Raw genomic sequence first — 25,017 nt, 5'->3', positions numbered from 1 at the left:
TTCCTTTGTTTATTTATCTGTAAAGCTGTCTTTTCTCCTCTCTCACCCCTGCCCAAACACTATCCATCTTTCAAGGCTAGTCAGTCAGTCAACAAGCTGTATGTATGCTACAGATACAAAGAAAGACAGAAACATAGCTCCAATCATCAAAGCCTTCACATTCTAGCGGAGGGAGGGGAGGGGGAGAATGACAGCATGCAAATAAATAAGTCACATCACCATGAAGAATTTGTCCTTCTCTGAAATCTGAATAATACTTGAGAGTCTGTAGCAAACCACTGAGTCCTTAATTAGAGTGTGCTTTGTTTTTCTGTCACTGCTATTTCATAAGTCTACATCAACTCCTCAAGTGGCCTATGAGTCTCTTGAGGCCCAGGATTAGAGCTTGTATTTCATCTGCACCCCCCCCCCAGAACCTAGCACAGTGCTGGGCATAGCAGAGGGGCTCTGAGGCTCCATGCTTGTGGGCTGACTGTTCCTCGATATGAAGACAGCTCTCCCATGGCTCACAAGGGTTCAAAATGCCATTGCCTAATGCAAATTGTTGTTTTTCGTCTCATGTGGCGGTCCAAAAATGAAGGTTTCCCCCCTCCCCCCACCATCATATCAAAGAAACAGATCTCCTGGGATTCATTACTATGTGATTAATCTGGCATTTGGTTTTTCAGATATGAACTTAATTGTTTGGGACTGAATCATTCAGTTATGACTAAAGTGGTCACATTATCAAGCCCACCACTTCCTATGGGGGTGGCGTAAAGATGAGAGAAAATGGTTTGGGTGGGAGAGAGGAACTGGTGCCTGTTCCTTCTCCACAGCCCCCAGACTGTAATGACAGGGACAGTGATTTTAGTACTCTAGTCTCTGCATCCTGTATGTTCTCCATCTTCCTGAAATCCATTATCTTTGCTGCAAGCCTACAAAGAGCTAAAGAATGTCTTGCACTAAACAGCTCTAAAATTTCTGAGATGGGGTCTAGAGGACTGAGCTGATGCCAGCCTATAAAGTAATGTAAATGACTTTGTGATTTGGTCATTCATGTATGATTCAAAGTTGTTTCATGGTTTGTCTATAGAATGAATGAATGAATATGTAGCACTCTGAGCTGACCCCATATACAATGGCGAGGATGGTATCCAGAGCATGGCTATTATTCCCCTTCAAGGAACTAGTCCTGATCCTGACGGGTTGTAGGGAATGGAGGAGCAGTCTTTCTAATTCTGTAAAACATGGGCCCCCACCAGTATGCTTTCTACCATGCGTATAAGTTGAGAGATGTTTTATCTGTCAGTCAAATTTGATCAGCTTTGAGAGGAGAGTATTTACTGAAGAGGTAAGATAATAGCGGGGGATATAAAACATACCCCCAAAATTCTGTGACTTACTCTCCTATTAGTACATTATGGAGTTCAGGGGAAAGCAGTTCAAGCTTAAAGAACACGTTTGGCAAAGGAATAACTCAGTTCCTGGAAGTCATTTTATTATGATCCTCAAGTTGTTTCCCTTAGATATAGTGTATCTGAGGTGCTTTGCCATCCTTCCTTCTCCCAACCCCAGGCAATCCCTTCTCAACAGCTTGGCCAGAACTTTTCTCTCTCGTGATATGTCACTTGTTTGAATCTATTAGATTCCAAACTGGTCTGCTAGTTTACAGAAGACCTAGAGGGGTTAATCATGTCTCCCAAACAATACAAATAGCCCTTTTACTGCACCTGGTTGGAATGCCTTCTAATTAATTGATTCAGCTTAGATATGTTCTCCCCTGACACACCTATCAGGGCTTAACCTCTTGTCCCTTACTTTAAGTAAAATTATCTAGCCGATCAGGGTGGGGAACCTGCAGCCTTGAGGGCACATGTGGCCTTCTAGGTCCTTGGGTGGGGCCTTCTGACTGAATCCAAGTTTTACAGAACAAATTCTTTTATTAAGGGGATTTGTTCTGTGAAGTTTGGATTCAGTCTTGAGCACCTAGAAGGCCACATGTGGCCTCAAGGCTGCAGGTTCCCCACCCCTGGTCTAGACTGACCCTTACCTTTACAAATGAATAGGTGAAGGAATGAAAAAGCATGCATTAAGTGCCTACTGTGTTCTAGGCACTGGGTATACAAATACAAACACAAGATAGTTCCTGCCTTCAAGGAGCTCACATTCTACTTAGGAGGATAACTCACAGAGGTAAGTGGTGGCCATGGAGGCAATTCTGTTTTGCTGAGTCACAAGGATTGTGAGTGGAGCCATAGCATAGTCAATTATTCTGTCCTTTCCAATAGCAGTGATTTCATTATTATCCTCAGAGAAAAAGATGGGAGGGGATTGAGAGGAAGAGACCCCCATGTAGGGCAATGACAGAGGCCTAGGTGGGCCTGGGTTTCCTGATAAATGACTGGTTGGGATGTCAAGCATCATCCTGGACCAGCTTCACATCCCACAGAATGCTGAATGTTAGCTGTATGCTATTCTCCAAAGGACTAACATCATTTAGGGTCCTGCTGTGATTTTAATTCTATTCTTTATTGTCAGGGGATTCAAATATTATAAAAATACCAATGCCTGGCGTATAGTGGGTAATTAATGCTTGGTGACTGACTCTACTCAGGTAGAGGCTTCCATGGATTTGGCTCTAAAGCATTATTAGCTCATTTAAAGGTCTACTACATGCCAGGCACTAAGCTTAGGCACTGGGGATATGAATACAAGGTATCACTACCCAAAATAAGCATACATTCCAGTAGTGGATGTAATAAGGGTCTAAATAAGTATGTACAGAATAAATATAGAGAACGGATCCAAATAATATAATTCAGTCAAAGGCAAGGTAATCTGAGAGAGAGGGTACTAGCATTTGAGAGGATCAAGAAAGGCTTCCTGTGAAAGGTGGCGCTTGAGAAGGATTCTTGGAGATGGAGGTGATAAAGAGTGCCTTCCAGGAGTAGGGGACAGCTAGTAAAGAGGCATGGAGAGAGGAGATGGAATGTCTTGGTGAGGAACAAAGAAAAGGCCAATCCAGGTACACTGCAGAATTGGGTTGGAGGAGGGTGAACTAATGTCCCGTGAGAGCAGAAAGACAGGTCAGGTCAGGATGTTGCAAGTTTTAAAAGCTAAACTTTTAACTGACTTTAGCGGCAAGAGGGAGGTAGTAGAGTTATGACCCAATAGAGAAGATGTGAGTCTTAGGATGATAAGGAGACATTTGTGGTCCTTGGGGGCACAATAACTGAGGAAGACCTAGTTTTGGAGACCATCACTCTTGTGTTTTGCACATGTGACCTAGAACAGAGACTGCTTGGGATATTTCCAAGGATACATGAACACCCAGCCAAAGCCATCCGAAGAAAACCCATGTAAGGACTTCACGATCCACGGTCAGATCACTAATGATTGCCAAAACTCCCATTCTTTCTGTCTTCCTCAGCAATGAAATAAGAGAAATGGGTTTTTTTTATTTGATCCTATTTAGGGAAGATGAATTTGATTTTCCGTGAGCAAAGACAAGCCCTTCTCTTAGTTTTGAAGTGAGTGCTTCTTTGACAATCCATCTTTGTAACCACAGATCCCAACGGAATGACTCAGAGACCCTCGCAACCTTAGCAGAGAGAGTGGCCTTGTCAAATGCAATGTCTGAATCGATACATTTCTTCGATTGATGTTTCCTGCCTCTGCTCTGCTGTTGAAGGTCACCAAAACCAGGCAAAAAAGTTGCTGTAAAAAACCCTGTAGCAGTTGAAATGACAAGCTTCCCTGGAGCACTTTGAATGTATCTAAAAGATGCAACCCTAAAAGAAAGTCCAGAGATGCGAAGGCTTTCAGAGAAGTCGATGACAACCGTTCCATAGATGTTGCAGCTGCCTTTTGTTTTTGGTGGGGCAATAGGAGTTAAGTGACTTGACCAGGGTCACACAGCTAGTAAGTATCAAAGGTCAAATTTGAACTCAGGTCCCCCTGACTCCCAGAAACTGTGTTCTATCCACTGTGCCACCTAGCTGCCCCACTGTGCCACCTAGCTGCTCCTGCATTTGCCTTTGGGAACAAATGATGTCGCTGTCATCATGGTGCCTTGAGCTAAAGACTACCTCCCAAAAATCATGATAGGAGAGAAGCCTAGGACATTAGATTCTGAAGAAATCTTAAATATTATCTAGTTCAACATAACATCCCCATTTTACAAAGAGGAATCCTGGGGACCAGAAAGAGGAAGGGGAAGGGAATGAGCACTTATTAAGTGCCTACTATGTGCCACCCTCAGAAGTAGGGTGATATGAGTACCCCCATTTTCAGAGAAGAACATTGACAGGCAGAGATTAAATGACTTGCCCAGGGTCACACAGCTATTGAGAGTCTGAGGCCAGATATGAATTCATATTTTTGTGACTCTTTCCATTGTACCACTTAGCTAAGAAAATCAATTAACCAGTCACTCCACAAAAAGCATTTATGAAGAGCTACCATGCTCCAGGCCTTGTGCTATGCACTGGGGGCAAAAAGATAAAAATGGACTAAGTGAATGAATCCCCAGGTTGGACAAAAAGTTGGTAGCAATTTTGGTCCTAGGATCCAGTGCTCTAAATTCCCAAGTGAATGCTCTTTGTACCGCACTATCCTGCCTTCTGAGGACATTGAGGCAAGGTTGTAGAGTGGGAAGAACTTAAGATTTTGGATGTGAGGATCTGGGTTCATATCTCACCTCTACCACATACTGCGGTGCGTGACCTTAGGCAAATCACTTAACCTCTCTGGGCCTTGGTTTTCTCACCTGTAAAATAAAGAGACTGGGGGAAAGCTGGAAGAAATAATAAATGCTTATAAAAATCAATACACATTTTAAAGAAAGAAAAACCAAGGGGGTTGGACTAGATGACCCCAAGAGCTCTTCTAGTCCTGTTATCTTACGTGATCTTGGCATCCTTAAGGTGTTGAGAGACACACAAAGGCTCTGAGTTGGAAGGGCCCTCCTTTCTCTACTTCTACACTAATCTATACACTAATGGCAGCCAATAGAGGGACTAATAGAATTAACCTTGTTTCACAATGAGCAGACAAAGGCCAGTCAAGGAAAGCCAACAACAGTAAGTATGCCAGTTCACATTTCTCTAGCTCTCTAAGGTTTATAAAAGGTTTTTCTCACAACAGTCTGAGAAGGTCAGCAGCACATGATTTTTATTCACATTTAGCATGGTACCTGGCACATAGTAGGTGCTTGATAACTGCTTGTTGATTGATTGGTTTATATTAGTCTTATAATAATAGTTATCTTTCATATAAGACCTACAAAGTGCCTTACATATGGGATCTCATTTGATCCTCACTGGTGCTATCATCCCTTTTTTACTTTTCACCACTCTGCCTCACTTAAATCCAATTCATGCACCAATCAAGACATCACCCCATGACATCTTTGGTCCCCTTTGAAAGGAAGGACAAACAGCAAAAGATGAAGAAGCTTAGGATGAAAGATGTTACATTGGACGCTAGCATCACATAGCTAGTGTATAAGGCAAGATTTGAACTGGGGTCTTCTTGACTCTGGCACTTTCCACTGGGCCATCTTGCTGCCTATTACATGTGAGGGAACTGAGACCCATAAAGTTAAAGGATTTTTCCTGGGTCACTGAGTCAGGATTTAAAACAAGGTCTCTCTTGATGCTAAGTCTTGTAAATCTTCCCTTATACTGTCCAGCTTCAGCAAGGCCATATGTGGCCATATGAGCAGGTTCCTCAAGCCTTCAGTCCAGCCAACTTCTTGTCATCTCCTCCTAAGAAAAGTATCCCACCCCCCAGATCATTTGATAATCTATTCCTATACTGACTCACCCCTTCTGATATCTTGCCCATTCAGGCAGTTCCTCTCTGACAAATGGTCCACACACACAAGAGACAGGCTGATGGTCAATATTTGCCCCATGATACAAGCAGGGAAACTGCAATGAAGTTACCAAGTGTGAGAATTCGCCACAATGCCAACTTCCCTGGTCTCATCAAAGGAGTTATTTGTAACTCATATTGTCACAACACTGTTGAAGGAGCACTGGAGAGGTCGGCAGTCCCTAGAGACCCTCTCTGACAACCTGTTGTGGGGAAAATTGGCAGGCCAGCTGGGGAGAGGTCCCTGATTTCCAAGAACTATGCCATCTTTCTAGTCTCCCATTCCAGAGACATCTTGGACTTCACTTACTGTCTTGTTACTTCTGCTAACAATCCAGGGGCTCATCTCTGGATCACAGATATACACCTGAAAGGGGCCTCAGAAGTAATTTAGTCTAACCCATTAATTTTACAGATGGATAAACTGAGGCCCAGAGAAGTAAAGTAACTCCTAGATTCTATCCTACACCACCTTCAACCAGAATGACAATTACTCTATATAGAATAGAGCTTCTCGAGAGTAGAGTCTGTTTCATTTTTATCTTTGTATCTCCTGCTGTTAGCACAGTGCCTGACACACAGTTATAACTCAGTAATAAATGTTTGTTGGTTGATTAAGTCACAAAAAGAACCTCAGAATTATACCATACTCAAGGGTCATCTGGTTCTCTCCTCCTACCTGAGGCACGAATCCTCTCTAAAACACTGTGGTCAGAGAAAAGAAAGTTGAAATTGGAATTGTAGGACCTAAGTTTGAATCCTGATTTGGCTACTGTGTGACCTGGCTGGTCTATATGACCAAGAAAATCATTTAATCCCTATGGGTCTTAAAATTCTCATGTATGAGGTAAGAGGGTTAGACTGCATGTTCTAAGATCCCTTCCAAGAAGATGGTTTCTGTAAACCTAGGTGGTCATCCACCCTCCACTTCAACAATTTCCAGGGAAATTAAACTAACTCACTACTGTGCAAGGCAATCTATTCTGTTTACTGAAAGCTCAGAAAGTCTTTGATCCCCCTGGGAATGCTGCCTTTCTCTTGATCAGTTGAATTCCTACAAAGCCTGACTTAGACATAATCTCTTCCAGGGAGTCTCCCCTGATCCCTACACTCAGTTGGCCGTATCCATAATATTTTAGTTTTGTAATTCTCTGATGCACTTATATAATGTTGCATATTACAGGTGTCTACGTTTCCATTTTATCCCCCTACCAGACTGTTGTTCCATCAAATCAAGACCTTATCTTATCTGAACTCTGTTTCTCTCCTATCACCTAGCATAGTACTCTCTGCACAGTGGTCATGCATGTTCTTGGTGAATGGAAGAATAAATGAAATATGACCTTACATTAGCTGAAATTGCAACATATCAAAATAATGAATATTCATAATTGTAATGCTCAGTCATGAAGGTTAAATTGTGCTCTGCGTATTCTGTTTATTAACACATTCATTCATTCAATAAGCATCTATTACATGTCAAACATTGTGTTAGCCACTAGAGATATAAAAATGAAGACATATTTGTCCTAAAAGAGCTTAAATTCTCTTGGGGTGGGATGGTGGAGAAAAAACATTCACACAGAGAAGCAAATATTATAAACACACACAGGAACATTCAGAGTAATTTTGGGGAGAAGCCACTAACAGCTATGGGGATCAGGGAAGGCTTATTATGGGAAGGGGCACTTGAACTAAGCCTAGAAGGAAGCTAAGAATTCTAAGAAGCAGAGGTGAGGAGGGAGAGCATTCTAAGCATGGAGGACAAAGACATGGAGAGGAGTAGTGGAATTTAGTTGACAGGGAATAATAAATATACCAGTTTGGTGGAAACATTGAGTACATGAAGGGCAGCGATATTCATTAATCATGGGAAGGTGCTGACTGGAGCCAGATTAAGAAGGCTTTAAGTGCCTAACAAAGAAATGTCCAATTTATCCCAGAGGATAAATAGACAAAGGATATGCAGGCCATTTGAAAACAATTTCCATCCAAAAACATTGAAATAGTCAATCATTCTTTGGCTTTAAGGATTAAGCTTCAGTTATCTGGAAAATGCACTGATGCGAAACAGCTCTTTGGGTGAAATTGATGAAAGAATAAAGCATTGGCATGGAAGTAGAATGTGTTTCATGCCTTTAGCTTGGACCCTGAACTTAAGATAGTTTTAGAGGTTACCTTCAACTCATTTCCATAGATGTAATAGGAAAGCAGATTTTTTTGTCTATTCATAAAACGCCATGCTCAGAGCAATCAGCTTAGAAACTCATTGCTATAAGAAAGAGAATAATTCCTGCATTCATAAAGCATTTTGACTTTCCAAGCACATTCGCATTTACAATGATTAATTTGTCTTTGTATCTATCCCAGTGCCCAGAAAAGTTTTGTTAAGTAAATGAATGAATCAATGAACAAATGAAGCTCATTCAATCCTACAGCCAGTTAGGTAAGGCAGGTATGTTTGAGTCCATCTTACTAATGGAAGAAGCTGGGCATTGACATGCTCAGTTACCTAAGGATTCATGATGTCCTCCACGAACATTCCGTCCAGCACTACAGATCATAAGTCACCAGTACTTTATTATTCAGGGCAACTCTCATCCATGACCTCCCCTAACTCCTACTCAGGGGATGCTCCCAACTTACTGGGGACCTTCCTTGCTTTCTCTGGCATCAACAGAATGGATACCAGTGGAACACATGAAGGATCCACTGATTATTTCTAACTCTTGCCACATGACCAGTCCCCTTATTTCACTCATACATTTCTTTGATGACATCCTTTGCTCAGCTAAAAAAATTGTTCTTCCTAAAGTACAAGTTTGACCATGTCAAACCACCCCTCCCTCTACTCAATAAACTGAAGTGGCTCCCCATCACCTCAAGGATCAAATATAAATCCTCTGTATGGCATTCAAAGCCTTTCACAACCCATTCCCCTCCCCTCCTACCTTTCCCCATTTACTCCCCACCATATTTGTACTCTTTGAACCAGTGACACTGGCCTCCTGACTGATGCACAAACAAGACACTCAATAATTCAACTTTGGGTGTTCTCACCGGCTGTCCCCCATTCCTCTCCCTCCCCATCTCTGCCTCCTGGCTTCCTGGGCTTCCTTCGAGTCCCAGCTAAAATCCCACCTTCTATAGGGAGCCTTTCTCAGTTCCCCTTAATGTTAGTGCTTTCCCTAAGTTAATTATGTCCAATTTATCTTATATAATTTGTTTATATGTAGTTTTTGCATATCGTCTCCTAGACTGTGAACTCCTTGAGAGAAGTGATTGTCTTTTACCTTTCTATCCTCAGTGCCAGCACGTTCCTTGGTACAGAGTTGTTATGTTTGTCCTTCATTCTCAAAGAGGACCATGACATCAGGGAGATGACGACATCACTTGCAGTTGACTTCGATTTGAGTGAGGGAGGGCTGTGCAAGGTCACCAGTCTCATTTTCTCCTCCAGAGCCATCCAGGTCCAGTGGCCAGATATTCATCAGGATGACTGGAGATGGCCCAGGATTTCTTTTCTTTTTTATTTCTTTTCTTTTCTTTTGTTCTTTTCCTTTCTTTCTTTCCTTCCTTCCTTTCTCTTTTCTCAAAGACCGAACCTTAACACATTTCACTTGGTACACAGTAGGTGCTTAATAAATGCTTGTCACCTGCTTGCTTTTCCTTTGCAATTCCCTGTTTGTAATGTGATGCAGCCTGTACTCACTCACCAGGAGCTTTTCATTACTCTGGGGGTGTTCTTCAATTTCAATTTGTCAAAGATTATAGTAGCCCTTGATTTCAAATCATATAAAAACACCAGAATATTGTTATTAAAAAGATGGGCCTTTGTTTAATCAATTTAAGCAAATAGAAGAATATCTAATACTGATACAGTGCTTTAAGGATTGCAACATGCTGTGTATATATAATCTCAGTGTATTCTCACAAAAACTTGGCATCTTTAAAAGAATTTTACAGTTTCCCAAAGGCAATCCTGGGTTGGACTCATTATCCATGAGCAGTATCTGTCCAAGTCACCGCATAGATAAAACCTATAGCTTATCCATCCAATGGTATACCATCTGGACAACAGGCAGATTTCATCCAACTTGCCCAAGGTCACACAGATATTCAGCAGTAGGCCCAAGAGAATCAATGTTCCCCAAATACATAAAAGGAAATTAATTCTTTTTCTCACTGAACTTGATCTCCTGGACTCTATCAGGGATTGATAAACTAGGTCTCCCAGGGAGAACCATTAATTCTCCTAATACATCTTGGAATTTGAACATGGGGGAATTCTCTCAACCAAGCATTGCAACTACAAGTTAGTATGTAAGTCTTGGAGAGGGTTCAGAGAACATAAGGGACTTACCCAGGATCACCCAGCTACTATCAGAGGCAGAACGGGAACTCATGTCTTCCAGATCCTGAGGTCTAACATTTCATACTCTATCTACTATTCCAATATGCCTCCCAGGTCACTGGGATAAAATTTAGTGCATTGAAATAGCATTAAATGTGGGGCAGCTAGGGGGTCCCTTAGGGTACCAGCCCGGGAGTCAGGAGGACCTGAGTTCAAATCCACTTCCTAGCTGTGTGATCCTGGGCAAGTCACTAAACTCCAATTGCCAAAAAAAAAAAGAAGGGAAGGGAAGGGAAGGGAAGGGAAGGGAAGGGAAGGGAAGGGAAGGGAAGGGAAGGGAAGGGAAGGGAAGGGAAGGGAAGGGAAGTCTGGATGAGAAAGTATAAGACTTGGTTTCAAGTTCCAGGTCTACCACTTACTATCATGCGTAGGACATGATCTCAAGCTCAGTTTCCTTCTCTGTGAAATGAGGATAATAATTTCTGCACTAGCTATCTCATAAGATGGGGGTCAGAGGAGATAATGTATGCAAATCGTTTTATAATATGTGTTAGCATTTTAGAAGAGGCACTAACGTAACCTCCAAAAATGCTCACTCAAGAGCTAGGGAATAGTCATTGCTTCCCACACTTCAACCTCATACCTGACCTCTGTCAGCCAACAAGGAAAACATGTCAGCCCTGTCCTCTGCAGAGCCATGCTTCCCCAAACTAGTCATCAAATCCAGCTTCTCCGAGTCCCCAGGATCCCAAGGGCAGGTAGTCTCTTAACTGCTTTAGAATCTGAGTTGAGTATGCACACTAGGTCTGATTCTGCACCACAGTATTTTGGGAAAGGTAATTGATTAAAGGCTTAGGAAAACCCCAAAGGAATTGTAGCCAAGGAAATAGCCACAATTATCACCTTATATGCTGAGAGGGCTTATGGATTTCAGAACAAGGTCAAAGTCTTGTCTCTTGGGAATCACTTTAGGGCACTGAATCCACAGCTTCTCTGGTCAATAGTGATCTTGAATGGGGGTGGGGGGTGTGATTATCAGATAGTTTGGGTAGAGTTACAGATCATTAGAGCAAGAAGGGGCCCTGAAGTCCAACCCATTCATTTTAGAGATGAGAAATTTGAGCCTTGGAGGAGGGAAGTGACTTGCCCAAGGTCACACAGCAAATCAAAGGGATTTGAGCTTAGGTTTCCTTCCTCTTTTTGATTTAGTTCATTCAAACTACCCCCTTCTTCCTTTATCTCCAGATAGAAACAGTTTAGGACAGTGAAAGAGCAGAATCAGCTCTCCCAGGTTTTACCACATCCTCTCTGAAGATTCATTTTCTAGCCCCTGGTTCCTTCTCCAAGAACAGTAGGACCCGCTGGGCTTGATCTTGAGCAGGTCAAATTTTAGGGACTTCCAAGAACCTCGGTAGCTGGCAGAAGACTGGAGATTTGGCAGTACCAGGGCCATGGCCACAGATCCCAAAACCTAGAACATCCTGTTCCCTGGAAGAATTGCCAGACAACCACTCTGCATGGAGAAACTTGATAACTGTCGTTTCTGTTAGCCAACATTCTATCAACTGGACCTCACAATTAACCAGTATTTCTGCCTCTGTGTCTACAGCAATGCCTCATTCATCCAGATCTCAGTTATTTAGAAAACAACTATCCAGAATGTAGCCAGGTACCAGAAAGAAAGCACTGACCAGCCAACGTTTGCCATGAAGCCCTTGCAGTAAAGATCATGTACTGCTCGTGAGGAAGGGCTTTGTGTCTCCTCATAAAAAAAAAATTACACAGTTCCAGCAACCTTGGCTATCTAGCTTTTCAACTTGTCACAGATTACAAATTAGAATTGAGGAGAGAGGGGTGGCAGGAGCACCCTAACAACAACAGGAAGTAACAACCTGACAGCAAGAAAAGAAGGAAAAAATGAGATATTTTTTAAAGACACAAATACTAAAAATGGATAGAGACCTGGTGCCATTTACTGTAGCAGCAAACTATCCCACACACCTCAGCAGCCCCAGAGGGCATGGATGAATTACAGCATAGTATTAATGATTGTAATGGTGACAATGAAGAAGAGGGTCAAATTTTCAAGTCAATTTCAGTAAATAGTAATAAAGTGCCTCCTGTGTGCAGAATTACAATAGGAAATGCTGGGGGAGAGATGGGGGGGGTAGTTAAGGCAGACATAAATAATAACTACCGTTCACGATAGTACATGATAAATTTCTTGGAGAGAGACAAAACAAAGCAAGAGGTGAAGGATTCAGCTATTGCAAGAAGGAGGAAACAGGGTCTGCTACATGGAGGAGGAGGAGGAGAAGAGGGAGGAGGAGGATGAAGAAGAGGAGGAAGAAGAGGAGGAGGTTATATTTGGAGTGGACTTGAAAAGATGGGTAAAAATGTACATAAACGTGTCTATGTATACGTACATATACACATATATGTGCCTTGCATATACTTCTTTGTGTGTACATATGATGCGTGCACATAGTTATGTACATATTAAATCTAGAAGTTAGTATATGGACAGATATACAAATTGTTGATCTCTCATTTCAATCATGTCTGACTCTTCATTAACCCATTTTGGATTTTCTTGGCAAAGATACTGGAGCGGTTTGCCATTTCCTTCTTCAGCTCGTCTCACAGATGAGGAAACTGAGACAAACAGCGTTAAGTGACTTACCCGGGGTCACACAGCTAGTAAGTGTCTGAGGCCAGATTTGAATTCAGGAAGGTGAGTCTTCCTGACTGGAGGGCTGGTGTGGTAATCACTGTACCACTTAACTGTCCATATATACATATGCTTATATTTAATTTAACTAATCACTTCTCCATCCTTTTAAACAGAATCATATGTACATGAATATGCATATGTGTACTGGTATACAGATAAGCATGTGTGAATGCACACATATGTATGTTGTAGGAATTTAATATATACCTTATTTGTGGATATAGTGTGTATACATACATATCCATCATATACACATGAATGTATTGTGTGTGCATATACCTATGTATCTTTGTTTATGAGTATATACTTATATGAATAGATGTAATATCAGTTATGTGTGTAATATTTATGGATATGGGAACATACACATGTATATGTAAATATACACCTAAGTGTGTGTATTAATATATGCATGTATGCACAGATATAGAAACATATACATATGTGTGCAGATATGTATGTGATCTGTTTGAGAAGGCAAGGAAATTATTAACTCAATTCAATATTTATTAAGTAGTATCTATGATGTATAACCATTGTACAAGGTGCTAATGACTCAAAGGCTGAACCAAATCAAGTCCGACCCTCTAGGAACTTACATTCTCTTAATTTAAAAAAAAAAACTATGCAGATTAAATAAATACAAGGTCATTTGAGGAGAAAGAGCACAAAGAGCTGAGACATCTATCCAACATGGTTAAATTTTGCTCTTCAAGTAGTAAGCGTCAATTACCCAGACAATTCCCTCCCGCTTCATCCTGGGTCTGTTGGATAAGTGAAGGATGACAACCCAAGAATACTGAAATTCAGAATGATGCCTGGAGGCCCTTGGAACACCTTGAATCATTGAAGAAACATCTGGTTATGTTCCATATGGTTCTAGGGCAAGTTGTAAATTAGTCGTATTTTAATGATTTTGAAATTGGTCATCTGGGCCAGAACAGTCTGTCACCCAGCAGGCCTCATTCCCTGACCATCCTGCTCAGTGTGGCTTCTCCAGGCTTGACTCATTCGCAAGCACCTTCTCCCAAACTTAGTCAAAGCACTGAACAGGGAAGACAAGGCTCTGATCAGACACAAAATCTGAAGTGGAGGAGACAGACACAATTCTGGGGGAGAAAGAAATAAATGCTTTGTATGAGGCAAGTGTGGTTCAGCTAAATAGGGAGCAGATGTGTGGAAGACCATCCATCCTAATTAACTGAGACTAACTAGAGGTAGGAGATGGAGTGGATAGGGAGCCAGACATGGAATCAGGAAGACTCATCTTCCTGAGTTGAAATCTGACCGCAGACACTTACTAACTGTGTAACCGTGATCAAGTCACTGAACCCTGTTTGCCTCAGTTCCTCAACTATAAAAAATGAACTGCAGAAGGAAATGGCAAACCACTCCAGTATCTCTGCCAAGAAAAAACTCCATATGCAGTCACAAAGAGGTGGAATAGCAACAACAACTAGAGGGAAGAATGGTCTGGTTTAGCAAAAATTTGGAATTATAGGATTGTTTTAAAAGACATATGGTTCAAAGTAGGACTTCCAGGTAAAGGCAAGCAAAGCGTTATTTCTATTAAACTCTGTTAATAAAGTGGCTTACTGAATACATAATACTTCATGAAAATACTAATCCATACATTGGAATGATGGTTTTCAATTTTCAATACTTTCATTTGAAAGTCACAACAACCATTTACCCTCTCTAGGCTTCAGTTTCTTCATCTGCAAAATTACAGGGCTGAAGGAGGGGGCTGCTGAGGTGTCTTTCAGCCCTAAGATTCTGTGATTCTACTGGGATTTGGGGGGCAGGGTAGAGGAAGAGATCAAGACTTGTCCTTCATCCATGTAGGAGAATCGTTCCAGCAATGCCAATCAGCAATTCCTCCGTGTGGAGCCCGATTAGGGCGGGGAAAGCCATAAAATAAATGAAAAGCCATAAAAATGTAATCTGTGAAAGGTGGAAGCCCAAACACGGTGACCTGTTAACAAATCATAACTTAGATACTGAATCATAGTTTAGTACTGAGTCAAAACTTAGATACTATGAAAGCCATAACAAGAATATCGTGACCCACATATGACCAGTATATGATCAATAACACAAACTTATGTTTGGGCATAATGTTGACTTTAATGCCCAAACTCCTCACTAAGCAGAAAACCCAAAATATCCACCAGCCAATAATGATGTATTCTCTAACTCCTCCTCTCTTTTTTCTATAATTACCACAGGGATTTGGGGGATTCTTTAGTGGGGATCCACTGGACTGTCTGGCTGCTGCCCCAGACAGAAGATTGCCCATGTTTTATAAGTATTCATGATTGATTAAACCACTACCTATAATCAATCTGGAGCTACCTGGCCTCTTCCTTTGGTATCAAAAAGCATACCCCATGTTTATGGGCGAGGTACAGTGTTCCCCAGCCAGAGAATCTTGGACCTTACACTCTATAACTGGTTGTCTTAGAGTTTAGTGACTCGCCCAGAATCATACAGCTAATACATAGCTGATTAGTATAGTGGATGGACTTGGGGTCAAGAGAACTGAGTTCTAATCCTACCTCAGACAATTACTAGCTTTGTGAGTCTGGACATGTCACTTAACCACTCTCAGACTCAGTTTCCTCCTCTGTTAAATTTTTTAAAATACCTCATAGAGATATTGTGAGGATTGAATGAGATATCATGTAAAGCACTTCCCAAAGTTTAAAGTCCTCTATATATGATAGCAATTTTTAGGTGCGAAGGGTAAAACTCAAACCTAGTTCTCCCTAACCTCAACACTCTGGATGGTCGCTCTGTCCTCCACTACACCATGCCGCCTCTCATGAGTCTATCATCTCTCTTTTACACCTGAGGAAACCTCCATCCAAATCTCTGGAAGCCTTCCCCTAATCATGCTCCGCAAACCCCATTCTTCAAAGAGAGTGTAAAAGCACCTTTCACTTCAGCTCTGTCCAAATCATTCTCAATTCAGAATAAGTGCTGCCTGAATTCATAAAGTTTTATTGCACTTTATCCGAAATCTAACAGGGCTATCAAGGCTTTAAGTAACAAGTACAAAGCCATCTCTCCAAATGACTTCCCAGGGGAACCATGTGCCTTCAAGCACAGGCCATTTTTTCCTCTTTGTCTTTTTCCTTAAGTCTTAGTCTACAGAGAAGAATAAGTGGGTAGAAGTGATATATAGGGGGAGTACAATGTGATTTAAAGGGAAAAAACTGGAATTAAGGAGTCAGGAGACCTGAGTTCTAGCACAGGCTGCCCAATTCCCAGTATCTTGGTGTGGTGGACAGAGCACTGGGCTTGAACTTAGGAAGACCTGAGTTCAGGTCCTGCCCCAGACACATATTAGCTGTGTATCCCCAGAGCAAATCATTTAACCTTTCTGCATTGTACTTTCTTCAGCTATAAAAGAAGGGGGTTGGACTAAATGGTCTCTTCTAGTTCTAGAGTCATACATAGCCATGTCTTTATGGTCAGAACCCTAGAGCTGAAAAGGGCTCCAAGTAATTGACTTTCTTTGTGCCTCAGTTTCTTCATTTGTAAAATAAAGGGGCTGGATTCAATGACTCCTTCCAGTTCTAACATTTTATCAACTGTCTCTTTTCCCCCAAAGCTAGATTCATCTGTCATTTTCTGATGATCTTCACCACTGGGCTAGGAAGCCAGCCTTGCCTCCCTACTCCATCTTCTTCCCTGAATAAATTTATTACCTACAGTCAAGACAAAATGTGAATGAGACCCATGTGGCCCAACAGAGAATTCCATGTTGGGGAGTGGGTCAGTAATGGTAATAGGGATGAGACAACAAGCCCGCCTGGCCAGATCAGAGAGACTAAGTTGATAGAGGAGAAGAGCAGCAGGTTTATTAGGGGTCCCATGACCTTCTCATGAAGTAAATATGACTTCCTTGGCCCATCCTCATCTTTGGTTTTCACAGAAACAGAGACCTTTAAAATCAGTCAACTAACATTCATTGTCTACTATGTGCCAGGTACTGTGCTAATATTGAAGGGAATCTTAGAAATTATCCAGCCCAACATCCTTTTCCCTCCCCCAGTTTTAAAGAGAAGGGAATTGAGATCCAGAGAGAAAAGTATTTGGCCAAGGTCATAGAGTTTAGCTTTTTTCCACTACACCACTGGTGACTCTAGAGGCTGATGGCAGGGCTAGTCCCTTGTATAGATAAGAGAAAGTGGCCATCTACCTCAGGTGATTTCAGTTGGGGACAGGTGTGATGTTAGCAGGAGTGGGGCAAGGAAATAGGAATGTCTCCAACACACCCTATGATCCCCTCTCACCAGCCACCTGGCCTCTGTAAATTTCACCATTAGAGCTTCTTCCCTTAGAGGAAGGCTTTGTTCTTCCCTGTGGGCATCCTACATCATCTCTCATGCTTTTACAAGAACTAGGAATCTGACAGTAGCCTTGGTTGGGTGATGGAGAAGGCAGTAGCTGAGCCCTGTTCACTTCCAGGGTCCTTTAGATCTATCCCTGCCTTCAGAACCACCTCCACTGCCTTCATTCATTCATTCAGCATGAAATTGAGTGTACTTGGAAATATTTCTCACATTGGCCAGTCACATTTCTTGCCAGCCAGGTCTGCTATTCATGGTATACTTTTTTTGAACTCCAGTAGGATCTATGCATCTTCCCCAGGCTAGGGAGGACAGCCAACAGTGCATTGCAGAAGGTCTGATTAAAGCCTGGCAGGCTCCTGGCTCTTCAGGGACAGCTCCCATCAATCACACATTGCTGGAGATTGCTCTCAGTACTGCTGCCTTGAGACAGGTCAGATTTGCTCTTCTCAGTCTTTGATGGGATTTAGGGGGATAGCGAGGGTATGGAATGCCAAGCAGACTTCCTCATAACCTAGTGAACAGAGGCATTTTTGAGGGACAAGGGATACTGATCAAGGAATGAAAAGAATAATTACTTGGGCTTCTGGAGGACCAACCTTCTTCATAGGCAGAGTCAGGGAGAAACAAAAGGGTAGAATGGAAAGCATGCATTCTAGACCAGGGTCAGCCACTGGTTGGCTTTGAAAATTTTGGCAAATCCCTTTAGCTTCTCTGAGGATCACTTTCTTCTTCTTTAAGTGAGGGAGTTAGATTAGGTTATCTCTAAGGTCCTCCTATCTCTAATGTTATTTGAAGACAACTCCACTAGCTCCCCAATTTTGCAGGCCCCTGGACACTGTGCCAGGGGCCTGGCATCATAGGGAGTTGACAAGCTAACTTGCCAGGTCCTATCTGCCGGACATACAAGACAATTTATTGGACTGCTTACCAAATGTCAGGCATTTAAATTGCTTCCAATTTTTTTCCCAATGATACACTATAATAGTATGAAAGTCTTTGTATTCAAAGACTTCTTTGTTATTGTTTTTGATAACCCTTTGAAGTTACAGTCTCATCAATGGAATTGTGGGGTCAATGGCTATGACCATTTTTGTGACTTTTACTCTGTGTTGCCAGACTGTTCTCCAAAGAGATTCTGCAGTTTTGAAATTCAATCACCAATGAATAAATGCATTTCTTCGTCTAATGTCCAGCAATGAATTTCATTGCTTTCATTTTCTTGGGACAATTTGATGGGTATGAGGTAGAGCCTCAAAGTGGCTATAATTTCACAGAATCTCAGAATTCGAAAGTTGGAAAGGATAGCCAAGCCAAGTGCAGCCCATGCCCACAAAGGGTCCTCACTACAACATTCCTGACAAGTGGTCATCCAGTTTCTGCCTGAAATTATCTAGTGACAGAGAAGCTACCACACCAATAGCAGTCCATTCCACTTTGGGACAGTTCTGATTGTTAGGAAGATTTTCCTGCAGTTCTGATTGTTAGGAAGATTTTCCTGAAGTCAAATCTGACTTGCCTCTTTGCAACTTCTATCGATTACTCCTGGTTCCACTCTCTGTGGCCCAGTGGAACAAGTTTAATCTTGCTTCCAAATGACAGCCCTTCAAATAACTGAAGACAGTTATCCCGTCCCTGCTTAGTCTTCTCCAAAGTAAAAATCCCCAGTTCTTTCAACTGATCCTTATATGATATGGACTCAATGTGCCTCTCTTTAATCAATAATAATATTAATAATGGCTAATTTTATATAGCATTATAAAGTTTGCAAAGTGCTTTAGATATTTTATCTCATTTCATGCTAACCACTGACCACCGCCAGTCATCTTAACTTATGTCTCTCCACTGGACTCCGAAGACTCTGGAGGAGAGAGTGAGGCTGATGACTTTGCACAGCCCTGGCTCAATTAAATCCAATTCATTTGCAAGTCAACACATCACCCTCCTGATGTCATCAGTCCTCTTTGAGGTCAAAGGGCAAACGGCAACAAAACAACACCAACAACCTCACAACAACCTAATAGGGTGGGTCCCATGATCATCCCCACTCTACAGATGAGAAAATTGAGAGCAAGAGAGGTCAAGTAACTTTCCAGGGTAATACAGCAAGAGTCTGACTGAATTTGAGCTCATATCTTCTTGAGTTCAAATGCAGGACTCTATTCACTATGCTCAAAACCTTGGTCCATCTTAACTCCTAGTTGTCACAGTTGTTATAGGAAGTTGGAGTTGGAATTCCTAGTTGTTGGAGGGCCTCCCCCCTGAGATCACTCTCCATCTACTTTGTCAATATCTTTTTTTCACTCTGTATTTTCATGATCATCTTCCCCTGTACAATGTGAGCTCCTTGAGGACAGGGACTGTTTTAGGTTTTCCTTGTATTAGCACAGTTCTTGGCACATAATAAGCGCTTAGAAAAATTTTGTAGACTGGCTAACTGATTGGTGAAGCTGCATAGTTTTGACAAAATGCTTATTAAGAATCTGTGCTTGTCCTCTGGAAAAATAGTCTCATTGGCTCCATTGACCATTTATCTACTGCAGAATGAGAGTTATTCATTGCAGAATGAGAGTGAACTTCTAATAGTTCCTTCTGTATTTCAGATGTCAAGGTTTTTGTCTTTTACATTGATATTACAGTCTCCAGAAAAATCAAAGTTGAGAATCTCCCAACAGACAATAGAGTGAGTCTGCTAGGAGTAGATGGAACACTGGACCTGGAGTCAGGACTTGAGTACAAAACTGATTGCAGAGATTTACTAGGCTTATGACTCTGGGCAAGTCACTTAACCTCCGTCAACTTCAGTTTCTTCATTTGTAAAGTGTGGACAATAAAAGCACCTAACTCCAATGACAGAGAGTAGAGGTTTTTGTAAGGATCAAGTGAGATAACATTTATAAAGCACTATATAAATGCTAACTACTATTATGTTGGGCATAATGACATAGGTTGTAACATCACAAACAAGGAATTAAATAGGAAAAGTGTATAAAGGATGGCATCAAAGAAATGTGTGCTTGAGAAAGTGAGTCAGGTCTGCCCTTTGACCCAGTAAATCAATCAGTCAAAAAGCATTTATTAAACACTTACTATTTACCAGGCACTCCACCAAGCACTGGGAATATTCAGAACGTCTATCCTATCCCTAAACATTCTTTCTATTAGTTGAACAGGGAGGGTGGGAAGGAGCTCCCTTCCTCAAATGAGGTAAATATATTATTTCTGTTGGCACAGTGGACAAAGTGGTAGATCTGGAGTCAGGAAGACCTGAGTTCAGAACCTGCCTCAGACATTAAATAGCTTTGTGGCTGAGAAAGTTATTTACCCTCTCACCTTCAGATTCCTTATCTATAAAATACAGTTAAAATAGTACCTACCTCCAGGGTTGTTGTGAAGACCAAACAAGAAAACATATGTAAAGTGCATATAAGCCTTAAAATATCTGTATAAATACCAATAAAAAGATAGAAGAATAATAACCACCATATTGTCATTCTTCCATTTTTTATAATTTTTAAATGTTTTTCTATCATTACGCTAAAATTCACTGAGGTGCCATCTTGCCTAAGATGTATCCTTTGAGTGGCAGAGAGAAAAGGGGGATTAAATCCTATTTGATATTCATTGTTATTGTTAATTACTATAGGCAGTGAGGTGGCATGGTAGATAGAGCTCCAAGCCTGAAGAATGAAAGACCTGAGTTCAAATCTGGTCTCAGATATTCAGTAGATATGTGACCTAGGCAAGTCACTTAACCCTATTTGCCTCAATTTCCTCATCTGTAAAATGAACTGGAGAAGGAAACGGCAAACCCTCCAGTATCTGCCAAGAAAACCCCAAATGGGGTCACGAAGAGTCAGACAGGACTGAAACAACTAAACTACAACAGTTATTACTGATCCAGTTGCTCTAAGGTCTCTGGGCTCCACAGAGCTGCAAGAGGCACCCCAGCCTCATCACCTTCTCTTAACTAAGAAGCTCCCAGCAGCCACCCCTTAGCCCCTCCATTGTAGAGGCAGGATGTATCTAGTCTACTCTCCAGGACTTTGTACAGGCCATACATTTCCAAGGTCTTGGCAGCTTGGTCTATACCTCTTGAGTCTATCAAGAGTGAGGTTAGCTAGAGTGTTACAGGCACAATGAAACCTGCCCTATTATTATTCAGGGTACAGAAAGAGCTTCCCCTAGTTGAATGACCCTGAATACATTATGCAGGAAAAGGCCAAAAGGAAGATAATGATAGCAGCAAGAACAATAACATTAGGCACTAAGAGCCTTGTCCATGGTCATACAGCCAAATATCAAGAGAGCAGGATTTGAAGCTAGGTCAAGAACTGACTTCATTCGACCACATTATCTCCATCCCCGCTGTGCTTAAACCTACGCAAACATCGCCTTTTATTGCCATAATCACCTTTGTTGATATCATCATATCTATTAATCCTCCCACTTACCTACTAGCTGCAGCTGGAAGGGAAGTTCTTTTGGTCTTCTTTGGGAACCTGGAATCAAGAGATGCAGGATGCAAACTTTCTCAGTCACAGCGCCTGACGCATAGGAAATCATTAATAAATGCTTTTTTTTTTCCTTATTCATTCATTCAATTAAGCTGAAGCACACCTGTAGGAGATGCCTCCTAGAAGCCTAGACCAAAGAACATTGGGATTCCCAATCCTTCCAAAGTTAACTCTACTTTCTCGTGATTCATTTCACTGATCACAATTCTGCTCCATAACTTGACTAGTGTGTAAATTAATTCAATGCAAAGTTATATGTGAAAGTTATATGGGATTCCATGCCATCTTGGGGAGGGAGGGGGGAGGGAGGGAAGAAAATCTGGAACTCAAAATTATGTAGAACCAAGTGTTGCAAATTAAAAATTAAAAAAAAACTAAAAAGAGAAAAAAAAGAAAGTTAACTCTACATTCATAGAGTTTGGATTAAGTTTTACCAACAGAAAAAGTCACACCAATCTTCCCCCTAGGTTCCTACTATGTGCAAAGCATTATGCTAGATGTGAAGAATCCAGTGACAGAAATAAAAGAAGTCCTGGCCTCAAGAGCTTGTCTTCTGTAAGGAGAAATAACATAGACTTATATAAATAATACACCAAATAGATGCAAAATAAATATAAGGTAATTTGGGGAAAATGGAGATCCTAATAGTTGGTGGGATTAGTAAAGGCATGGAAGAGATGGCACCTGAACTGAGTTTTCAAGGAAAATAAGAATTATAAGCAGTGGTGGTGATGAAAAAGTGCCTTTTCAGGCATGGAAGACAAACTAAGACAAGTTATGGAGACACAAGATGGAAAGTCATGTGTGAAGAACACTGGGAAAGCCAGTTTGGCTAGACCAAAGGTTCACGAAGAGGAATAAAACAGAACAAGACCAGACATGTAGGTCAGGGCCAGACTATAAAAGGCTTTATATGACAAATTGAGGAGTGTGAGCAGGGGAGTGATGTCATCTAACCTGGAGGAACTTGAGAATGATTAGCCTAGAAAAGAGAAGTCTTGGATGGGAGGGTCATAACTGTCAAATAGATCTGAAGGGTTATCATATGGACAGGGGATTCAATTTGTTCTCCTGCCCCAGAGGGCAGGTTAAAAGCAATGAGTGGAAGTTTCAGAGAAGAAATTTTAGACTTGATACGAGGAAAAACATTTCCTAATAATTCGAGCTAACCTCAAAGTAGAATGGGCTGCCATAGAAGTTAACAAGTCTCCTCCTTAGAGGTCTTGAAGTGAAGTTTTGGGGGGAATATTGTAGACAAGATTCTTGTTCGGGTATGGATCAGGTGAGATGGTTTCTGAGGTTTATTTGAATTCTAAGTTTTGGTAATTCTAGAATCTGCCAAGTTCCTTCTGACTCTAAATCTTTCATCCTAAAGACAAACTTTATTAACTTCGGAGTTTTGCCAAGCTCTAGCTTTGTGGGAGATAAATGTTGTCATATTAGCTATAAATCCTCTCCTAACTCAATGGATAGACTCACATCAGTGGGTTCTACAGAACATAAGAAAGAGATTCTAAAGCTTGCAGAATATTGTTTAGAATGAATGAGTAATTGGTTGGCAAGGAAGCCTTCTTGGAGAAGGTGGACTTTAAGCAGGAATTTAAAGGATCAAGGGAATGAAATGACCCTTTAACTATAAGTGAGAGACAACATGGTACAGTACTATTTTCCCACAGGTTCCTCTTGCACTCTTCACCGTAGCCAACTGACATCCTTATTGTTCCCCATACATTATACTGGATCTCCCACTTCTGTGCCTTTGATCTGGCCATCCCACATGCCTGGAATGCACTCCCTCTTTACAGCCCCCCCATAGAGTTCCCCTCTTTCTTTGAAGATGCAGCATGAGGATTATCTTCTGCACAAAGCCTTTCCTGACCCCACAAATGCTATTGTCGTCTACCTGAATACTATATTACATTTAACTACTTTGTATTTATACACTATATATATAAAATTGGGATTTAATCACTTTATGTCATGTGTGCGTGTGTGTACACTTGCTATCTCTTCCATTGGAAGGTAATCTCCTTACCAGTAAAGACTGTTTCATTCACTGCACTTGTATCCCCAGTACCTAGTACATAGTAGGAATGTAATAAATACTTGTTGATTGATCGAAGTCACTGGGAATCTCTGAGCCTGTCTCCCACCTGTAAAATAAGGATAACAATGACTGCTCTACTCAGCTTTGACAGAGCTATCCCAATAGGATAACAGATGTGAAGGTGCTTTGCAAACTACAAAGTTGGTCACAAAGGGAGAACGGAATGGCTGGCAGCAGGGAGGGGAGCCAGGTAGATGTTTCAGGCTCATTTAGCAGATTAGCCTTTTTTGTCATGATTTCGAACCAAAATCATTTCCTTTATCTGTGACATTCTCCCCTCCCCCACCCCGACTTGATAGAATCATAGATGTCAAGACAGTAGAGATTTTAGAGGTCATGGAGTCCAACTGTCTCATTTTACAGGTTGGAAAGCTGAGATCCAGAAAGGGGATATAATACCCTAGATGGCGTGTGTGGTATTAACACTGATACCAACAACAGAGAAGAACCAGGAGACCATCGTGCACAGTGACCACCACATTGTACAATGACCAGCTTTGATAGACCTAGCTCTTCTCAGCAATGCAACGATCCAAGACAACTCCAAAAGACTCGTGATGGAAAATGCTATCCACGTCCAGAGAAAGATCTATGGAGTCCAAATGCAGATCGAAGCAGACTATTTTCACCTTTTGTTTTGTCTTGTTTTGTTTTTCTTTCTATCAGTTTTTTCCTTCTGTTCTGATTCTTCTTTCACACCATGACTAGTGTGGAAATATGTTTCATATTATTGCACATTATAACCTATATCAGATTGCTTGCCATCTTGGGGAGTGGGAAGGGAGGGAGGAAGAAAAAAAACTTGGAACTCAAAATCTTATAAAAGTGAACGGTGGAAACTTTCTTTACATGTAATTGGAAAAAATAAGATACTATTTTTTCAAAAGCAATAATAATAACATAGAGATTGAAACCCAGACCTCTGAACTTGAAATTTAGCCTTCTTTTGATGACATCACACTGATCTTTAAACCTTCGGAGTCAAATTTGTAGGGAATATTCTGATGCAGCAGTTCTCAAAATAAGAGTCTCTGCCATCCTTTCAAGGGGTCCCAGAGGTCAAAACTATTTTCATAATAATATTAAGA

At 41.3% G+C, this 25,017-nt stretch overlaps 1 protein-coding gene across 4 annotated transcripts in view; it reads right to left on the bottom strand.

Moving 5' to 3' along the window:
- Nucleotides 1-25,017, bottom strand: part of SSUH2 (ssu-2 homolog) — a 153,541-nt gene that overhangs the window by 100,328 nt on the left and 28,196 nt on the right. Inside the window, exon 2 of one of the 4 annotated variants that reach the window (XM_036739763.1) lies at nucleotides 21,760-21,807. The exons of the other annotated variants lie outside the window; for them this stretch is intronic. The gene's annotated coding sequence lies outside the window, so the exon portion shown is untranslated. The remainder of the gene's footprint in view (nucleotides 1-21,759; nucleotides 21,808-25,017) is intronic. 4 annotated transcript variants of the gene reach the window in all.

Source organism: Trichosurus vulpecula, chromosome 9 (genome assembly GCF_011100635.1).
Source record: "Trichosurus vulpecula isolate mTriVul1 chromosome 9, mTriVul1.pri, whole genome shotgun sequence".
Lineage (NCBI taxonomy): Eukaryota > Metazoa > Chordata > Mammalia > Diprotodontia > Phalangeridae > Trichosurus > Trichosurus vulpecula.
This window is presented reverse-complemented; position numbering and strand designations above follow the sequence as displayed.